Below are 23,227 nucleotides of genomic sequence, written 5' to 3' on the forward strand. Positions count from 1 at the left end.
ATGCAGATAAAGTCTGACTATTAGGCTATAAGGAGACTATACAATGTCTGAGAGCCACTAATAAAGCAATGATCAAGACAAAAAAGGTTCATTTACAAGGATGACCTCAACAGAAAGTAGTCACTGCTGCCTTCCAAGACTACCTCTGAAGTAAAATGACAAACACAATGGCTTCATATTTACAGCTATTACCTAGATATAAGCAAAAAAAAAAACACACAAACACATTTATATACAGTAATTTAATCTTTTCTCAAACCAAAAAAAAAAAAAATGGTTCATGCTACTCTCATAAAAACTGATAAACAAAATTTAGAAATTATATACCAATATGTAAATCAAAAACTTCCGTATTGGTAAAGCACATCATCATAGATATTTATATAACAGTAAAGGCTGAAAACCAAAAATGCATTATTTATATGGCAAAGAATTTTTCTTCATCTGCTTTTTTTTTTAGAACATACACTGTATCAAAACACACAATGACTCAGGAACTCAGGAGTAAAAACACAAATGAGCCCACAGACCATGAACCAGTATACCTCACAACAGGGAAATAAGTGTATGTTAGTAAAATGTCTGCTTTTATCAATGCTGTTTAAGATGCTCTTTATGTCTAACTATTCATCTCCAGAAGCACTAACAGATAAAAGTACCAAAAGAGAAGGGCTTGAAACTAAAGGGGGTTTTAGGAATTGGGGGGTTCGTCAGGGGGATTCTTAGATGAATGTTAGTCTGAAATATAAAGCCATGTCATTAGTATTATACCTGCTAGGGGAATTTTCATTAATTTGAATAAATGTGATTTTTCAAATGAATTCTGTGGATCAGAAGCAGTCTGGATACATTTTTAAAGACAATGGAAAACATTTTGTTTCTAATAGTCCCCCCACCATCTCACTACAGCAAACAAACAATATGGATAAAATGAATACCTCGTAGAGCTCCTATACCTCTTTCCAGAGCATCCCTGTATACACCGAACAAACAAACACAGCCTGCATTGTTCCTATTCCAAAGAAGGCTGGCACCTCTTCACTTAATGACTACAGACCAATGGCACTTACTCTATACCTTGCATCATGAACATCTTTGAGAGGCTGGTCCTAGACTGTACAAGTCCTCTTGAGTATATAAAGAAAATTACAGTACTATGATTAAAGTGGAGGATGCAATTATCCATGTGCTCCACAAGGCCTATTCTCACCTGGATAAAGCTGGCATCACTGCGAGTATTAGGTTTTCCTTTATTTCTCCAGTGCCTTCAGTACCATCCAGCCATCTCTGTTAAGGGGTAAGATCAGAGATATGCAAGTGGTATGAGATATGGTGCCCTGGATAATGGACTCTGTCGGGCAGTGTGCAGTATATCTAATAGGGGTGTGAGCAACACTGGAGCACCGCAAGGAACAGTCCGGTCTTTTTCACATTGTACTCCTCATATTATAGCAGGTCATGCCACGTACAAAAATTCTCGGATGATTCTGCACTTATGGAATGTATCAATAAAGGGGGAAAAAAGGGACATTTGCTGCACCCAAACAGCCTTTATGTCAAGTCACTATTCAAGGAGTGGATGTAGAGGCTGTGCTCATCAATGGCATGCTGGACCGGTCCCAGAATACAGAGGAACTACACTCACCTAAAGGATTATTAGGAACACCTGTTCAATTTCTCATTAATGCAATTATCTAATCAACCAATCACATGGCAGTTGCTTCAATGCATTTAGGGGTGTGGTCCTGGTCCAGACAATCTCCTGAACTCCAAACTGAATGTCAGAATGGGAAAGAAAGGTGATTTAAGCAATTTTGAGCGTGGCATGGTTGTTGGTGCCAGACAGGCCGGTCCGAGTATTTCACAATCTGCTCAGTTACTGGGATTTTCACGCACAACCATTTCTAGAATTTACAAAGAATGGTGTGAAAAGGGAAAAAACATCCAGTATGCGGCAGTCCTGTGGGCGAAAATGCCTTGTTGATGCTAGAGGTCAGAGGAGAATGGGCCGACTGATTCAAGCTGATAGAAGAGCAACTTTGACTGAAATAACCACTCGTTACAACTGAGGTATGCAGCAAAGCATTTGTGAAGCCACAACACGCACAACCTTGAGGCGGATGGGCTACAATAGCAGAAGACCCCACCGGGTACCACTCATCTCCACTACAAATAGGAAAAAGAGGCTACAATTTGCACGAGCTCACCAAAATTGGACAGTTGAAGACTGGAAAAATGTTGCCTGGTCTGATGAGTCTCGATTTCTGTTGAGACACTCAAATGGCAGAGTCAGAATTTGGCGTAAACAGAATGAGAACATGGATCCATCATGCCTTGTTACCACTGTGCAGGCTGGTGGTGGTGGTGGTGGTGGTGTAATGGTGTGGGGGATGTTTTCTTGGCACACGTTAGGCCCCTTAGTGCCAATTGGGCATCGTTTAAATGCCACGGGCTACCTGAGCATTGTTTCTGACCATGTCCATCCTGGGCTACCTGAGCATTGTTTCTGACCATGCCCATCCCTTCATGACCACCATGCACCCACCCTCTGATGGCTACTTCCAGCAGGATAATGCACCATGTCACAAAGCTCGAATCATTTCAAATTGGTTTCTTGAACATGACAATGAGTTCACTGTACTAAAATGGCCCCCACCGTCACCAAATCTCAACCCAATAGAGCATCTTTGGGATGTGGTGGAACGAGAGCTTCGTGCCCTGGATGTGCATCCCACAAATCTCCATCAACAGCAAGATGCTATCATATCAATATGGGCCAACATTTCTAAAGAATGCTTTCAGCACCTTGTTGAATCAATGCCACGTAGAATTAAGGCAGTTCTGAAGGCGAAAGGGGGTCAAACACCATATTAGTATGGTGTTCCTAATAATCCTTTAGGTGAGTGTATATAACAAAAGGCTGAGCAGGCATTTTTTTCCTTTGATGACGTTTTTTTTTATGTACTTAATATATCAATTCATCTAACATCTTTCATATAATGTACAACTGTGTAATGGCCAATGTGTTATTTCTATGCTGTGGTGTGCTGGACTGGTAACTTCACTACTAGAGAGGCCCATCAAATTAAGTTCTAGGATTCACTTTGAACACCCTGGAAGTAGCAGCAAATGAGAGAATTAAAACCCCAACCGAGTGTCATTATGACCATTGATTCCCTTCTCTGACTCACTAACACGAAGAACTTTCAGTCAACAAATTATTCAGAGAAGCATGTCAAGAAACACTACTGGGGCTTCTTCATATCAAGAGCAATACAGCTGCATTATGACTCACTGTGACTGTAAAGGAGTACTAAAATATTTACTTCAGTATCGATATCAGCATTTGGAACTCCATACTGGTAACAAAAATAGTGTGGAATGCCAATAATGGTCAAATCCAAGATGTACTGTCAACTTTTGAACTGACAAGTTTTAAACTGCATCTCCCAGCAGCACACTTTTTCTAAATAGAGAATAACAAACATCTCTCTTCCACTATTATCTACAACTATGGTAACAGTGACGAGCGGGGCTGAAATAACATTTCTAAGCTATATCAAAACAAGAAATGTATCCCTTAATAATCTTAAGGAGCAATTGAGAAAATGCATCTAAATTAAAATCTAATTTACAATACAGCCTAGTTAATATGTGCCAAATAGGTCAAAATTAAATGAAAATTGTTCCCTGATCATAAATCTTCTCAAAAAGGTCTAAAACATACCCAGAATAAGATCTAAATTGTTAGTTATATCATTGTAGGTTGGCATTAATGGGTCACATTTTGGGAACATACTAAAATAAATTCTGGACAAGAGCCCTCATCTCTGTCTCTGACGTACCCCAATTTAAAAATCACTCCTAACATTGAGCTTTGACAGCAATACAAGCGTGTTATGAAAAAAGTATTTGTAATATCCTATACCGCAATGCTTGCGCATAGGCATTTTTTTTAAAGGAAGATTCCATGTCCATACACAATAACTCAACTAAATGAGGAAAAAAAAAACATTCTATAAATTTTCTTAACAAGGAACAGAACTGAGGATCTGTTTTTTCCCCCTAAAACTTAGCAAGAACTCATTATTGTAATCCTAAAGTAAAACATGCCAACCCTGTGCTCAATTTATTTTAGTTGTTGCTTTATTTAATAAAGAAATTTTGGACAAGACTCTCTAGTCACAGTTATGTTGTTTGGGTGGGGGTCGAGTTTCACATTACTAGTGTTGCTGCCAAAGCATACTACAGTACTGTGTTATTTCCATGTTAGACTGAACGGTGTTTCATTATTTTTAGGTTTCCAAATAAAATAAATTGAGCAATGCATAAATATTAAGTTAAAAAAATATGTAGGAATGATCAATTTATGAACAAGAGACAATACAATGCCGGTAGAAATTAAAGAGATACGGTTCTCACAAAGTAATGGGTATCGCTACATAGAGATGTTGTATTAATGGTAAAAACTAACTCAGTCGGTCAACACTCAAAACAAAAAAAAACAAACAAAAAAAAAAAAATCTGAAACAATATTTATATTCTACTCACTACTCATTCTTCCAATTGTTTGATTAAACTAACATAAGGGGGTACTGTAAGGATGATTAATCTAAATTACTTATAACACACTCACTGTGAACCAGTGGTGGTGTAAAATCGCAAAAATCTGCACAATTGCGCTTACAGGCAGTCCCCGGGTTACGTACGAGATAGGGACTGGTACATTATTTTAATAAATGCTGTTGTTGACAGACTGTAACCAAGTGTCCTGCCAATGAATGATGGGAGTTTCACCTCTCTCTGACCTTTTTATTATTTCAACTTCATTTTCAATGGTGATGGTTTTTCTGTTCTTTACTGTATTACCAGCACTTGCATCAGATTTGTGTTTCAGTGACATTCTTGAAGGGTGAAGACAAAAGGTTAAGATGAGCTCTTCTGCACAGCACTATACAGCTATCACAGCAGGAAGGCACCCGTCGTCAACACGTCTGATGTATTGACAAGAGACAACTCCCTGCTATGTGCCTAACAGTACAAGCAGGCTTGCTATTGAGAATGAATGGGGGCAGCGACAGGCGGTTCATCACCAGCCCACCTCACAGTCACCTCCACTACAGCAAGCTGCCTGCAGCGTCTGCAACACCACCGCCCCCATTCAACACGCAGCCATCTGAGGCACACTACAATGCTACCCCCCACCGCCCCGTTCACCCACTACCGGGTCACCGCTTGCAGCATTATCAGCTGCCCACCTAGAACGAATGGGGCAGCCGTGTGTGGTAGGCAGGCAGTGAAACCGCTTGCCGCCAGGAGCTGGCCGAGGGACACTACACTGCGCGAGCAGCAAAATCGCCCCCCTCCAGCCACTGCTGGCAGCGTCCCCAGACCGAAGATGACAGAGCGGCAGTTACTGAGGCGCATGTGTCGCAGCTGCGGCCCCGTTCGTATGTCATAGGTCGGGAGTCCGTAACCTGGGGACTACCTGTATTTAGGTCCAAATAAGAATAAATAAACCACTTAATCCTGAGGGACCAAGTACAATTAACAATATCTGATAATTCAGTCTAGTACACTTCTAAACAGTAAAAACAAAATGCAGATCATTAAGATGGCCACAACACAGTCAAAGAGATCTGGTGCTGCAGACTGATGAGACTACATGCAGAATCATTACAAAAAACAATTGCCCATTTGTAATGACCAGAGCTCAGAATGTTACTGTCCAAAAAAAACAGATGTACTCTTCTAAAAAGGCTGTAGTCACAACAAACCTGGTATTAAGAAATAAATGCCCAGGGCACAAACCAACATGTGACCTTTAATCAGTCAACACAGCAAATTCACACAAGGTCACCTTCATTCCAGTACACAACTAACAAAGTATGATTTCTCATCGCTTTGAAAACCTTAACACTATGACAAACAGTCCTGGTATTTAACTATTCATTTGTAAATGATTCCAACAATAGTAGCAAGATCCAAGAAAAGGTGCTTAATTGCTCAAATTCACAAATGTAAAAAGCAGGCATATAGCCTTCAGGTATGGAACAAAAATCTAAAAAGGGAGATATTTCATAAATGTAATACACTTAATTTGACTTTTGTCGGAGAGAACAAATCTTCAACACAGCCAATTTCCTGATCACCTTTTGAAATACACAAAACACAAGTACTGCAATGGAACACTGTTATATTACTACCTATCTAGATTCTATAACTAGATTTAACAGTAAAAAAGGGAAGCTGCTAAACAGACGGTAAAGAAATAGTCTGTGACAAAAAAAAATAAAAAATCTGTAATCTTCTTGGCAGATTGCAATGCAAAGAACAAGCACTATATTAAATAATAAAGGCATGCTATACAACAGGATTGCAGAATTCAGTTTTCAATGAAAACAGCAGAGAGTAAACTAAACTTTGCGTATTAAGAAGGATATAAGCAAGACACATACCTGTATACCAATGAAAAGAGCCTGTCAACAAAATTTTAAGGTAGTAATCTCAATCCAATTATACATTTCTTGTAAAGTTTACAACTTTATATTAACCTAGGCATTTAAAAGCCTATTGTAATGTATTACACAATATATTTTTAATTGATTGTTGTCTGCAAAAGGCAAAACTTAATTGTGTCTGACATGAGCTTTGCACTGGAGACATCCTTGCCAAGGAAATAAAAATCTTATACAAGTGCAACTTAATTGTAAAAAATTTTACTGTAGTGAAATACTTTGAAGTTATAATTTGTACTGGGTCTCTATATAGATGTACTACTCAATAATGTGTTTTAATGTTAAAAATACAAAGTAGGTAAATGCAAGTCAGATTGCAGTAAATTACCAAATGTAAAAAAGGCATTTGATGAGAAACTGCAAGAGCTTAAAAAAATGTAAAAAATAAAAATGGCTGCAGTAAATAAATTTGCTTTAACTCTTTTACGGTGGCTGCTGACTTCTGTCGACACATGGGTTTCAGGGAGATATCTGGAGTGAAGGGGGATTTTTTTTTTTTTTTTTTATAAAAAGTATGACAAGGTTCTCTTGGGAGGAATACACCCGCTTATGTTTTCTGGAAAATATTCAGCCCTGTCGGATGAAATCACAGAGTATGCACTGGTACAGCATGTTGCTGCACCCTTCACATGACGAAACAGCTCAGGATCCTGGTTGGCAACCCCCCAGGCAAACATGCAACCCAGTCCCACCCTCCAGAAATAATATCTGCCGCAGCCAGGTATTATATGGGTGTCCCCTTGGCCTGTTCCAGCTGCTTAACAATGAGAATCCAGGGAGCCAGATCACCCTCTGGGAATTGTGCCACATGGCCGTATTGTCTTAATTGAGAAGCATTCACAATGCAGGTAATGTGCCTCATTCAGGACTCTGTGAGCAACCACTCATTCGACACAAATTCAAACTAGTGGTGCCCAAGAATTCCCTAAACAGACACAGTACCTAAGGAGTCTACTCTTCGTCTCAGGTCACTGGATAGCACCTATGGCTAGCAACCATACAGCAAAACTGGAGGCACCAGGACTCTAAAAACCTGGACCTTCATCTTTTTGCAAAGAGCCACATTCCCCTTTCCAACAACCTCATAACCCCTCATGTTTCACTATGAAGTCAGTAGACAGATTGGGAGGAGTCACCAGAGACATGAACGTCACTGTTGAGGTAAGTAAACCTCTAGATATGGCCACAGATGGACACACTGCCAATGGCTATGCCCAGGAAGTATTTAAAGGTCTGGATCTTGGTTTCTATCCACGACGCTCACAAGTCTAGACACTCGGACTCCTCACTCAGTCTTGAGAGCCCCGATCACAGCCTCCATTGATTCCGTGAAGATCACAGCATAATCTGCAAAGTCAAGATCAGTGAAGCTTTCTTCACCAAAAGAGGTGCCACAGCTGCTGAAACCCCAAGACCATGCCCAACACTCAGTCCATGCAAGCACTGAAAAGATTAGAAACAAGCGCTTTAAAAAAAAAAAAAGTTTTTTTTTTTTGGGAAAAATACTCCATGGACAAAAGGAAGAGAAAAAAACAAACAAAAAAAAACAAAAAACCCAAAACTAGCCCTGAAAGACTGAAGAACTGACTTATGGATTGTGTGAACAACTGGATCACAAGGATGTGGCACTACATAAATGAAAACTGACAAATGAAAAACAGTGGTTTCCTCAGTTTCTACAGAGACACATAGCTGTCAGATTTATTGAGAAGCCAAACTTCTATTGCTCAGAAATGGGGACTTGCAATGCAGTGTGGTTATATGCATTAATAATTCATGGCACACTGAGGCCACTAATTCAACCACCCCTGTTAAATAACACTTCAGCCCTTCTCAAAATTTTTAAAGTTGATTTAGACCAGGATTCATTTGGCAAGGCTAATAACCTCCAGTTTTTTCCTTTGCAACCATACTTGCATGCATGTTTTGGGTCATTGTTCTGTTGTAGGATCCACAATCTTTTCTCTATATCTAGGTTTCTGACACTTGTTACAATTAACCCCTAAACAACAGGGTAACCTTTTGATTTAAAGGATTCCCTAAATATGTTCCAAAAGGCCTGTACCAACAGCCACCCCAACATTACAGAACCACCAAAATATCTGCCATGTTGAGGTCCCCCCTCCTCCTGCTGAATTACTAAAGAGCTCTTTTGGGGTTTCATTTGCCCATAGAACATTTTCCAAGAAGGATCTTAGGTTCTTTCGGAAGGTTTAAGCAAAGATCACTTGTGCCTTTTTATGCTGGTCTTTAAACAGTGGAGACTCTTCCTGTCCTTTGCCCATAAAATAATTTTTCTGTGGGGCACATCGAAACCACTACCCCAGATCTCTCCGTGACAGCTTTTAAGCACTCCTAATATTCCAGATGTATTTCCCCCCCTCCGTCTTTACCAACATTCAAAGACTTGTTTGATCAATTTCCCTCTTCTTACCACCAGGATATTGACTGTTTCAAGAGCACCAAACATCTTGACAGTGAAAACAGGATTGCTTTGTACGCTTTCACATTTCTGTCTCATGATCATTTTCCACCCCCCCAATGGTCTCCAACAGCAGTCTTGTCTTTGTCAGTAAACATGGAATGCAACTGACATTTTAGAATTAAAGACATTTTTCATTGTGTAATTCATGTCCTGCACTTGATTTATCACAGACGAGTCCATTTTGACTGCAACGCAATCAACCTGATTTGAACCTTCAAAAAAAAAAGTGTTAAGATAATTGTGTCATAGTATAAAACTGAAAATTCAGAAATCAAAGTGTTCGCTAATGCTTACTATTTAGAGGGGTCAATCATGAAATGATTTTTCCAGACATTTTTCACACATCTTGTTTGAGTTATAACATACAAACTATGGGAGAAATAAAAACATAAAATACAATGAAAGCTACTTGGAATAAAATACCTTAAAAGTAGAAAAAGCCCAGTTAAAACCAATCCTAATCAGCACCTCCCCAATAACTGTGAAAAAGGACAGACATAGCAGGTGGTGTCAAACTAATTTCATGACCAAAGGTCACTTCAGGTCCAGCCTTAAAAGTCCTTGTTGTAACACAGATGGCATTTCCCAGTGTCTTCACTTCATCTAGAAAAGTGTTACAGAAATAATAATTCTTAACTTCATAAAACCTAAAACTGTGGGTTACTTTTGTAAGGCACTGAGGATAAATGTGTATTGTTTCCACAGCTTTGAATGCTTAGAAGTACATGCTACAATCCTAGTCCTAAATCACTTAATTCCCTTATTTAATCCTTTAAATGATTATGGACTGTTTAACAAAAATGCAAATCACAGTTTAGAGAGAGAATGGATTCATTCAAGATTAGGGAAAGCAATTTACTTACTTACACCCCCCAACACCCTGTATCCAATACAGACAGAATACTTGCTCTTGAACAAAATCAGTAGCAAAAGAAAATCCTTACTTTGACAACCCTAGATTGTTCTTTCTCTATTTAGAAAGCATATATGCGTCTGTTGCGATCCTTCAGCTTTACAATACTAGAAATAGCCAAAACCCTTTAGCCGATCATGGGAATACCCTCTTGACCACACAGGAAGATGACACAAGTTACCCTCGAATGGGTAGTGACAAGTGGCACACAAAACTTAGTCCCGATATGGTGGGGTGATCACATTATGCTTTTACACTCTGAAAATATTTTTTAAACATTGTAAAGAAAAAAGAAAGTCTCAAACTGTATACCCTACTTACACTGTACATGCCAATGCCAGTCAAAAGACAGTCAGTCTCAGTTCTCATCCAGGAATATAGAGGTGGAAACCACTTTAGATATTAAATACAAGTTTTAAGTTAATAAGACAGATAGGTAAACAATATAAAGTCTATATTTAATCAGGAAAAAGACCATGATATGAAACTCAACACCACTTTGTGGTAAGCAGATGACCAGATGATAACGAGTCCCTGAAGACAGCATAGAACACCAATGTTGTGTGGCTTAGTGAAGAGGCCAATTAAATGAAGATTCCTCACATTCAGTTTTGGTTTATATAGTAGGCCGTCTTAACAAGCAAAATGGATCAGTTGTTGCAACCCTGCAGTAACAGGTCTCCAGAAGGAAAGCAAGTCTGTGTTTTTTTAAAGTGCCAAAGGAATCTTATTACTACTTCACCAATGTGAGATTTAGCAGGTATATTAAATAACACCAATGTGGTTTCATCGGGGTACTTATAAACTTGGCAGTGTGGATTGCCTAGGAGGTTTCTCAGCACATGGCTAACTGAACAAACGCTAATTAGGATAAACTAGATCAGACCAGTCCCTCCCCAAACCCAGCAGCTCTCCTAAGGGAAATGCTACCAAGGCAAAGGTATGACGACTTATTTAGGTTAGATTACAAAAAGAACAGCAGCAGGCAGTCCTACACTACAGAATAAATAAGGTAATGGGTTAAAACTGTGAAACTTCCATGACATTAACACTCATTTTCAGATTGTCTAGCCAGCTCTCAAATGACAAAATGGAAGCAATGGTACTGAGAAAATTAATATATAACTCAATGGTCTGTGAGGTACTCTTTAACACTGAACATTTAAAACACACACACAAACAAAACTCTCCTTAAGGTTACCAATCCACTATATTCTGTAGTATCTGTTTCATCTTTTTGCTCAAAATCAAAAAAACATGATGCAAACTAGATAAAGAAAGTAAAGCCAGACGGGGCACCTACTAATGGAAAACGAACAGTATATTTTAATCAATTATAAACTGAATAACCTACGGTGCCAGAGTAGAAAACCTGCGTGGGAAAACGATTAAATACTCTAGAACAGTAACATTGACACAAATATGCTATAAATAAAACATCTTTAATTACACCCATTATTTAAAATGTGAGAATTTCAAATCCCTGTACTAAACAGCTTTAAACTCAAAAAGAAAACCGAATATTGCCAAAAACACTACACCTACTAACCCAAGCAACTCCATCTGTAGGATTTGCTGGACCTTCGTTAATACCACCGAGACCAAGACATCCATGTTAGTTAATACCCAAATCGACTGACTGATCGATCGATCGATTGACCGGGCGAACGAGAGACACACACACCACCCCCACAAATGACCCTTGACCTTTAGAGTATCGACTACATACTGGACAATTTTAATCGTGAGTTACAAGCGCTTTAAAAAGGTGCCACAAGACATTCTATAAAAATTGTTAATGTACAGTACATGTAAAATACAAGTATGAACGTTCGTACAGAAGGGCCTATGGGCGAGTCTCACAGGCCTAAACAGGGGCAACACTAGTCATTCGACACGACGTACCTTAAACAAAACAGGGCTCCATTATAATTGTTGCTTATTATACACATCTTTATATTTGATTTACTCTAAAACTATTAGATAAATACTTCACGTGGATATATACAAGAAAATGAAAAAATAACCTACCTGTAAAAGAATGACAGCTAGGCAAACACATGATAATAGCAACGGAAAAACAGAGTAGAAACATGGTGAGCGGTACGTTTTCGTCGGTTGTTAGTCTAAAACATAAACACAATTTTTCGTTATCTCTTTCAAATGTGCATCCACTCCAAGAGCTCAAACGTCGCTGCCCATCAGCTGATAAGTAGCCCGAGCTTAACTGCTTGTCCTCTATTTGTTCCTCGTGAGCACGCGCGTGCGCGCACAGGCAGGAAAGCACGTCCTCACACGGGTGACGACAAAAGAGTCACGCTTACGTGCATTGCGTAAAGCAGGATATGGGCGTGTCCTTACGACGAGTGGAAAATGAGAGACGGGTCCAATTGTAGACGGCCTGCAACTACGTTTTCCGATGCAGAGTTTAGAAAGCAAATGGTATACCTCGGAAAAAAACGTACTGTATGGATGCTTTCCTGATGATATGCAGCCTTGTGTTTTATTTGATTTTCAGCTTTCTCTTTTGGGGACACCGTTTATGCAAGTATAGTTTCCTGCCCCATATAACAAATACACCGATAAAAACACACTGTATATAGGTTAGCACGGTACAAGACTGTACATTGGCATAATCTATCAAGGACGGGATGAAATACGATCGTAGTACATACGTGCAGTTCACGTTTAGCTTATAGCCCACTTCAGCCGATTATTATGAACGTTTTCGACATGTCTAAGGAAAATAAAATAACCAGGGAAAATCAGTTCTGACACGTTGAAAATACACAAACTCTAAAAAAACGAACGCAGAATACGAGGCAGTCTAAAGCACATAAAGTCTGTCATAAATTCTGACCCACAGCACCCCACACTAAAAAAAGGTGCCAGAGTGATGCCATAAGGGAACCATTTTGGTTCCCAAAAGACCCATCCATATGAAGATTCCAGAAAGATCAAATTATCTATTTAGATCTGTACCAGGCTCTACACAGGTATAACCATAAATTGATGTTAACAGATTTGTGAAATACCAGTAAGTCATGATTTTACTCTTACTGCATACAGTAACACAGGCTAAGTTCAGGTTTTATTAATCTGTTAGCGTCCTGATAGGCCAGTGTTTCCCAACCTCGGTCCTGGGGACCCCATGTGGCTGCAGGTTTTTGCTCCAGCCAGCTTCTGTTTTTAATTGGACTCCTGGGCTAATTAGGTGAACTGTTATTTCTGTGGGAACAATATAGAAATTAGAAAACTAAGTTTGGTAAAAAAAAAAGTATATATGGTACCAAGCAGTTATATGGGAATAATGTATTTTTTTTCTTTTTAACAGTATTTTCATCTTGATTCTGCTTTTCAAGGTGTTCTAAATGTCTAATTAATCCGTTATTTACTAATTAGTGGGTCTGATGCTAAAGTAGTTGCAGCCTTTGATTACTCAGTGTTGTTTGCCTGGGTGTCTGCTCTGCTCGTTTTTAATTGTCATTAATAAGATACAACGAATGAGGAGAATTGCACTAAGAAAAGGAAAAATATAATGAAATCAACAAAAGAGATTTAAGCATTTAAATGTATAGAAAAAGCATAAATATTTCTAAATGTCTTATAAATGTGAAAATCATGCTGCAGTGCTTTGCTGAATGTCGAATAAAAGAAAATAAATACCAGCTAATTAATTGAGATCAGTGCTATCAGGTGTTGTGACTGATTAGAAATCTGGTTGGAGCAAAAACCTGCAGCCACAGGGGGGTCCCCAGGACTGAGTCTGGGAAACACTGTGATAGGCAGTGCACCATACATTAGGGATTTCTTATTTTTTTCTGCATATGACGTTTTTCAAAGCACAAAGAACCAACTTCATATGCAAAGACCCCATCCTAGAATGAGATGGTGCTTTGTCAAGCAATAGTTCTATGAAGAACCACAACACCCAGTAAAAGAACCATAAAATGCCATTAAAGAACCAGTATTGTGCACCCATTATCTACTCCCGCTCTGCTTGATAAACATCAAAGTCTGTCAGGACACAGTGCTTACCTGAAAGGGGCTGGATACTTTAAAATACTGTACACATGTCTGAAAAATTAAACTAATAAAAAATAGTAATTGTGAATAATAATTTATGCTCATAATAAAAAATAATGAAATTGTTTAAATCTCATATTTAAATGCAAAATTGAAAATAAATTTAGTTAAAACTTAAATTACACAATTTATTCATGTAAACAAAATTGTTCTAAATCAATGTAGCATGAAAATATTTAGTCTAATATTTTTATACATTTATGTAAAGGAAAAAAAGCAATACAAATTCATTGCCTTATATATAACTTCAGAATCAAAATCACATTTACTGGCCAAGTCTGCTCTTATATAAGGAATTTGGCTCCATTTTGCATGACAGACCTACAATTGATAAGTAGTCACCTGAGATAAACAGAAGACAAACAATGTAAACATACAAAGTGCAAGGCAGTGCAAGAAATAATAAATATGTACCGAGTTAAGTGCTAGCTATGTGTAAGAATACTGTGAGATATTGGGTTCCCAGACTGATTTTCCCTGCAGTAGCACAGGTCCTGTAAGGTGGGAAGACTGGGACCCATGATCTTTTCAACAGGCCTGACAATTCATTGTAGCCCCCTCTTGTCACGTTTAGTTGTAATGATTGAGCTTAGAACTTAGAACTGAATCAGAAGCTTCTGTGGTAGATTGAACTCCTTTAGCTGTTGCAGGAAGTGTATCTGCTGCTGTGACTTTTGTATAATAAAATCTATATTGGTCCTGGGTGATAGCAGATGCCAGAAATGTTAAGGTTTCCTCAACTGCCACATCATTTTTAAAGATGGACAGGTATTTTAATAGTCCACTGTTATTGCCACAGTTTGAAGCGTTTTTAGCTTCAGATTGTTCTGACCACACAAAGGTGGTGGGTGGTTAACCTCATTTCTGTATGCAGATTCATCACCTTTTCTGATGAATCCAATGATCTTTGTGTCACCCACATGTTTCACAAGTTTGACAGAGGGGCAGTAATTAGTATGGAGGGAGTGGAGCAGGGAGGAGAGCACACATCTGTGGGAGGCACCAGTGCTGATTGTACAGGAGCTAGAGGTGAGTTTCCCCAGTTTCACCTGCTGCTTCTTATTTGCCAGTAAACTGGGAATCCACTGAAAGCTGGCGGCAATGACAGAAAGCATCGGAGAGTTGAGTTCAGGGATGGTTTTGTTAGAAAACTGAACTTTTTAAGTCCACAAAAAGAATCCTTGCATAGGTCCCTGGGTTGTAGGATGTAGTACAGGCCCATATTGACTGCACTATCCATTGACCTGTTTGTTTGGTAGGCAAACTCAAGTTTTTGTCACTCCTTCATTCTTCTTGTATACATTTTTCTGGTGTGTCCCAATGAATCATTCAACAGTAGTCCACCATCATATTGACATCCCACCATGCTGATCGCTTCTTTCCAAGACTTTGATTGAATCTTTCACCCTGCCCTTCACTCACCACTCCAAGATTTTCAAGGTAAAATTCCAATTGCAAATCCAAAATGTGAACTTTGAGACTCATGTTTCAACCCAATTTCTAAAACTTAACTAATACATTTTTCACATTATTTTTTATAATTTAAACGGTATTCCTACCTAAAACTGTAGAAATTACTTCTTTGAAGGATACATAAGCCTCTTGTTCAAGGTCATTCAATACACCATCAAATTCCGCATGAGAAATCAGATTTCTAACATCATGTCTGGCAAAAATGCCCTCTTTGAATTTAGCCTCAGACAAACCCAGAAACTTTCAGCCTAAATACATAAAACAGACCTCATCTTTTGATAGGGCTTTGACAAATTGCTTCATTAAACCAAGCATCACATGAAGCAATGGTAGCAGCACTTAATCTGAATCCACCAAACTCGTTCTGATGGTGTTTTGGCAGCAAGAAGCTGGAACTTCTTTCTAGCTGGTCATTCCTTCTGAACCCATCTCAATTTTTATCTCTGCTGTCCCACTCACAGCGAAAACTGAAGAGTTTTGTAGGCCCCAACTGCTGACCCAGTAAGATACGGAAGAACTTAGGTCCCCACATATGAACCAGCAGTGCTCATTGTAGGTCATTTTCTTGAGAAGATTTCTGAAGTTGTTGTAGGCTTCTTTGAAATGCATAGAGTGACCATCAGGTGGTGATGCATATTTATTACTGTTATGAAGAAGGTCTCCTTTTAGGATTCTTCTGCATTGTAATCTCTCAAGTTTCTACACTGAACTGCTTAGGTCAGCACAGCAAACCAAGATTTCAATATTAGATAATATTAATAAAAAAAAAAATCAGTTAAATAAAATATTTATATTTAATTGATTGTAGTGTGAAAACAATAAAAAAACTTGGCAGCTAAAAAAATGTGCATTGTGAAAAAAAGGTTACATGACTGAGAAATATGGTTTTCATTTTTTAATTCAGTGCTGAAAAATATATAAAAATTACATGAAATAATTAATTTTCTTTTTCTATGTATACCTGTTGTAAGTGCCCTAAGGGATGGACTGGCACCCTGACTGTAATGAAAGGTGATTCCTGGTCCAGATGGGAGGCCATAATGGATGGACACTATATATGGAGGTGTAACCTGGCTGGGATAGTGCTTGTTTATTATCCCAGTCAGGGTGGAAGATTAATGGATGGACTGGGGGAGGTTGTCTGTCAAGAGCAGTTCCTTCCCCAGTACAACAGATGGCAGTGCTCCTCTGGCATGGTCACCCACAGAGATCCATGGGATTCATAGTCCTAAGGACAACCCTGTTAGGGTCCCTGGGTTTCACCAGAGGGCACTGCAGGGAGAATAACCGTGTATCATGAGGCTTCTGCCATTCACTACTACCGCAGCAGAGGTACTCCTGGGTCCAATGTGGAAGAAGTCCCTTTCATCCAGGTGAGCTGGAGATGGGTGGAAGAGGGACAAAGCCCACCTGGAGGAGTGGAAGGAAAGGGAAAAGAAGAAAGGAGAAGAATACGTGTGTTTATGTCACGTTTTAATCCTTTTTTTGGTAAGTTATTTGTGCAAGTAAACCTTTTATTTAAACCAGGACTGGTGTTGGTGACTTTGTGTTTGAGGTGCTGCAAAGCTCCCTACTGGTCCCACTGTATTATTGTCAGCTAATGTCAAACGTTATTTGTCACATTGGTTGTTTGCAGGTTCGTGCAGGAATGTTATCTACACCTGTGGTTTCCAGTCCAAACAGAGTCGCAGATTATAGTTGAAAGAAATGGTTTGAGGAGGATGTCTGAATTTAACTGCAATATAATTGGCATATAGGCAACCACGTGCAGCACAATATAAAATTGGAATTACTCAACTTCCCTCAGTGCTTCATCTTCCTTTGCCTATTATTTACCGGTACATGATGTCACCATGTCACCCACACCACAATTATTTTAAAATGTTTACATCAACTATTTACATGCACAGGGTTGCTTTCTCATCTTGTGACAACTGTCCCACCAGACTTAAAGAAATTCATTCAGGCTTCTTTGGTGGTCTGACGGACACTACCCCATGCTGCACACAGCTCCACCCCACCACTGCCATTCATTATTCTCCAATGAGTTATCTCAGGAATGTCATCTTAACTAGTCATCTGCTCTGATGTTTTAGGATCTAATTGTACACTCTTAAAAATAAAGGTGCCAGTGTGGTTCTATAGAGAGATGCCATACCATACCATACCATACCATACCATACCATACCATTTTTATTTGTTGAGCGCTTAAAAACACAGCATTACAACTGACCGAAGCGCTGTACAGTTAAAAAGAAGCAAGACTAAAAACAAAATATTAAACACAAACATTAAGAGAGAAATTAAAACAGAGATACTAAAAACAGGCCAGAGGACCCAATAAAATAGGGAAATAGGAAGAAACAAGTGGGAATGAGACTGGTTAAGAAGTAAAAGCCAATGTGAAGAAGTGTGTTTTTAGGCGTGATTTAAATGAGGGGACTGAGGTGGCTTTTCTAACCACTAAGGGTAGGGAGTTCCAGAGCCTGGGTGCACAGACGGAAAAAGCCCTTTCACCACAAGCTTTAAAACGTGCCTTGGGAACAGTTAGGAGCAACTGATCTGCGGATCTAAGAACACGAAGAGGATTGTGAGGATGGAGCAAGACACTCAAATATGCGGGGACTAGACCGTTTAGTGCCTTATAGGTTAAGAGGAGTATCTTAAAATCAATTCTGAATCTAACCGGCAGCCAGTGTAGGGTTTTTAAAATTGGTGTAATGTGTTGGCTTCTGCTGCTTCCAGTTAGAAGCCTTGCAGCTGCATTTTGAGCCAGTTGGAGTCTAGAAAGAGTGGCCTTACTGATACCATATAGGCAGGAATTTGAGTAGTCGAGCCGGGATGTAATGAATGCATGAATTACTGATTCCAGGAGGTGGTTAGACAGAAGAGGCTTGAGTTTGGTGATTCGCCTAAGATGGAAAAAGCAGGATTTTACTGTGCTATTGTCTTGAGCATCTATTTTCAGGACCGTATCCATTTTGATTCCAAGATTGGAGACAGAAGAAGTTACTGGAATGGGAAGAGAGTCGAGGCCAAGGGGTGGAGTCTGTTTGCAGTCGGGACTAAAAACAATGACCTCGGTTTTTGAATCGTTCAGGTGAAGAAAGTTTACAGCCAACCAGTCCTTAATGTCAGATAGACAGTCGAGGAGAGGTTTGGTGGAGTCAGTTGGCTTGAGGGAAAAATAAATTTGGCAGTCGTCAGCATATAGGTGATATGAAATTGCATGTTTTCTAAAAATTGCACCTAAAGGCAGGATATAAATTGAAAAAGTAGTGGCCCTAAAATGGAACCCTGAGGGACCCCACATGGGAGTGGGACTGATTCAGATGAAAAATCGTCTAGCATGACTCTAAGAGTTCTGTTGCAGAAATAGGACCTGAACCATTCGAGGGCTAAGCCAGATACACCAGCCCAGGATTCGAGTCGGGAGATCATTATTATTCCCAAATTGTTGTTTGTTTGATTATTGTTCCCAAATGACCCATCTACTTGAAGGTTCCAGAAAGAACCTTTGTTTATTTAGATCTGTAACAGGCTCCATACAGTAAATAACCATGAACAAATAATAACAGATTTGTGAAATATCAATAAAATAGTATTTTTACAGGAGAACTACTTACTAAGCAAGGATCAGTTCCGGCTGCAAAGAGACTGGACTGGCCAAATGTTCCATTCCAGCTTTACAAAGAAAACTAGCGGTGTGGAAATTCTCATACATAGAACAGTCTCATTTGTGGTTTCAGATGTAGTATCTGATCCTGAAGGGAGATACGTGATTGTCATGGGCAATTTATTTAACTGTAAAGTGATTCTGATAAATGTTTATGCACCCAATGTTGATGATAGGGAATTCATGCAAAATGTATTTGCATCCATTCCCAATGTGAACACTCATAAAATTATAATGGCTGGGGACTTTAATTGTGTTTTAAATCCACTCTTAGATAGGTCTCCTGTCACAGGGAGATGACATCTAACACTGCAAAGACAATTACACAGTTTGTAACTGACCACAACTTATCAGACCCCTGGAGGTTTCTAAACCCAAACTCAAGAACATATTCCTTCTACTCACCAGTGCATCATTGCTACTCAAGAATTGATTATTTCTTTATAGATAATAATTTCTTGCCTACGATTAAATCTTGCAAGTATGACGCTATTGTTATTTCCGACCATGCCGCTCTGATCTTGGAGTTAAAATCATTAGGCCTCACACACTCATCTAGCAGATGGCATCTTAACCCACTTCTATTAGCAGACAAGAACTGTACATAATTTATATCCAAACAAATCAGTTTCTTCCTAGAGACAAATACATCCTCAAAGGTCTCTGCAGGAATACTCTAAAGGCCTTCTTAAGAGGGCAGATTATTTCATATCTTTCCCACAGAAATAAATTAGACACCAATAAGGTATCAGAGCTAACAAGCGAAATTACTAGAATAGATTAACATGCCGGCTGTCCAAGTGAGGCTCTTCATAGGAAAAGGCAAGCTCTGCATTCAGAGCTCAACCTCTTAACAACCAAAGAAACTGAACAACTCATTTTTAAATCAAGACATCATTACTCTGAACACAGAGAAAGCTAATAAGCTCTTAGCTCAACAAATCCACAAGCAAGAAGTTCGCAATACAATCCCAGCAATCACCAACACGAACAGAGATAAAATCATTGACCATAAAAATATAATGCACATATTCAGAGACTACTATAAATCCTTATATTCTACTGAGTTTAAAGAAGACAACACACAATCGAATACATTTCTAGATATATTACAGATAACAAATAGATTCTTTTAGTGCAGAGGAACTGGATAAACCTTTGGCACTGTCAGAATTACTAGATGCTATAAACTCACTTCAAAGCGGGAAAGCAGCAGGCCCTGATGGCTACCCTGTAGAATTTTATAAGAAATTCTCCACTCAGCTAGCTCCCCTCTTATTAGCAACATTTACAGAAGCTAGAGACAATCAAATTCTACCTCAAACTTTTTGCCAAGCATTAATCACCATCTTTCCTAAACAAAATAAAGACTTATTACAATGTGTATCATACAGACCAATTTCACTTCTGAATAATGATGTTAAGATACTCTCCAAAGTCCTAGCTAGAAGGATGGAGAAAGTGCTGACTTCGGTAATATCACAAGATCAAACTGGATTTATTAAAGGCCGACACATAGCTTCCAATCTTTGACGCTTTTTTAATGTAATATATTCACCAGCAAAGTCAAACACCCCAGAGATATTATTATCATTGGATGCAGAAAAAGCATTTGACATGATTGAATGGAAATATCTTTTTACTACATTGGAGAAATTTGGGTTTGGCCCAAACATTTGTGTATGGATCAAACTTATATACCAATCCAGAAGCCTCAGTTTGTATCAACAACATGTGTTCAGACTACTTTAAACTAGAACGTGGTACCAGACAAGGATGCCCCTTGTCCGACTGCTATTTGCAATCGCCATTGAACCACTGGCAGTTCACTGTCGAGATGCTTATCAGATAAAGGGGATTATCAGAGATGGACTTGACCAGAAAATTTCTCTATATGCAGATAATATGGTACTGTATATATCAGACCCACAAAATACTGTGCCTGCAGTCTTAACAGCACTTACAGAATTTCAAAAGATCTATGGTCTCAGAATTAATTTGAATAAAAGTGTGCTCTTTCCAGTGAATTCTCAAGCATGCAATATCAGATTGAACACCTTCCCTTTTATCATTGCAGATCAGTTTAAATACCAAGGGGTAAATACCACAAGTACAGTGGTGTGAAAAACTATTTGCCCCCTTCCTGATTTCTTATTCTTTTGCATGTTTGTCACACAAAATGTTTCTGATCATCAAACACATTTAACCATTAGTCAAATATAACACAAGTAAACACAAAATGCAGTTTTTAAATGATGGTTTTATTATTTAGGGAGAAAAAATCCAAACCTACATGGCCCTGTGTGAAAAGTAATTGCCCCTTGTTAAAAATAACCTAACTGTGGTGTATCACACCTGAGTTCAATTTCCGTAGCCACCCCCAGGCCTGATTACTGCCACACCTGTTTCAATCAAAAAATCACTTAAATATGAGCTGCCTGACACAGAGAAGTAGACCAAAAGCACCTCAAAAGCTAGACATCATGCCAAGATCCAAAGAAATTCAGGAACAAATGAGAACAGAAGTAATTGAGATCTTATCAGTCTGGTAAAGGTTATAAAGCCATTTCTAAAGCTTTGGGACTCCAGCGAACCACAGTGAGAGCCATTATCCACAAATGGCAAAACCATGGAACAGTGGTGAACCTTCCCAGGAGTGGCCGGCTGACCAAAATTACCCCAATAGCGCAGAGACGACTCATCCGAGAGGTCACAAAAGACCCCAGGACAACGTCTAAAGAACTGCAGGCCTCACTTGCCTCAATTAAGGTCAGTGTTCACGACTCCACCACAAGAAAGAGACTTGGCAGAAACGGCCTGCATGGCAGATTTCCAAGACACAAACCACTGTTAAGCATAAAGAACATTAGGGCTCGTCTCAATTTTGCTAAGAAACATCTCAATGATTGCCAAGACTTTTGGGAAAATACCTTGTGGACTGATGAGACAAAAGTTGAACTTTTGGAAGGCAAATGTCCGTTACATCTGGTGTAAAAGGAACACAGCATTTCAGAAAAGAACATCATACCAACAGTAAAATATGGTGGTGGTAGTGTGATGGTCTGGGGTTGTTTTGCTGCTTCAGGACCTGGAAGGCTTGCTGTGGTAGATGGAACCATGAATTCTACTGTCTACCAAAAAATCCTGAAGGAGAATGTCCGGCTATCTGTTCGTCAACTCAAGCTAAAGCGATCTTGGGTGCTGCAACAGGACAATGACCCAAAACACACCAGCAAATCCACCTCTGAATGGCTGAAGAAAAACAAAATGAAGACTTTGGAGTGGCCTAGTCAAAGTCCTGACCTGAATCCAATTGAGATGCTATGGCATGACCTTAAAAAGGCGGTTCATGCTAGAAAACCCTCAAATAAAGCTGAATTACAACAATTCTGCAAAGATGAGTGGGCCAAAATTCCTCCAGAGCGCTGTAAAAGACTCATTGCAAGTTATCGCAAATGCTTGATTGCAGTTATTGCTGCTAAGGGTGGCCCAACCATTATTAGGTTCAGGGGGCAATTACTTTTTCACACAGGGCCATGTAGGTTTGGATTTTTTTCTCCCTAAATAATAAAAACCATCATTTAAAAACTGCATTTTGTGTTTACTTGTGTTATATTTGACTAATGGTTAAATGTGTTTGATGATCAGAAACATTTTGTGTGACAAACATGCAAAAGAATAAGAAATCAGGAAGGGGGCAAATAGTTTTTCACACCACTGTAAATATAAAGCTCTTTATTAACAAAATTTTGCCGTCTGTATGGAAAAAATTAAACAAGACTTGCATAGATGGTGAACACTTCATCTCACTCTAGCTGGAAGAATTAACGTTGTTAAGATGAATATCCTTCCTAAGCTTCTCTTTTTATTTCAAAACTTTCCAATGTACATCAATAAATCATTTTTTAAGCAATTAGATTCAACCATAACCTCATTTGTTTGGAACTCAAAACATCCACGTATCCAAAGAGCGACCCTACAAAGACCTAAGGCAGAAGGTGGCATGGCTCTACCCAACTTTCAATTTTATTACTGGGCAGCAAACATACAAGCTATAAAAACCTGGACACAAATAG

The sequence above is a fragment of the Polypterus senegalus genome, chromosome 10, assembly GCF_016835505.1.
Source record: "Polypterus senegalus isolate Bchr_013 chromosome 10, ASM1683550v1, whole genome shotgun sequence".
Taxonomy (NCBI): Eukaryota; Metazoa; Chordata; class Cladistia; order Polypteriformes; family Polypteridae; genus Polypterus; species Polypterus senegalus.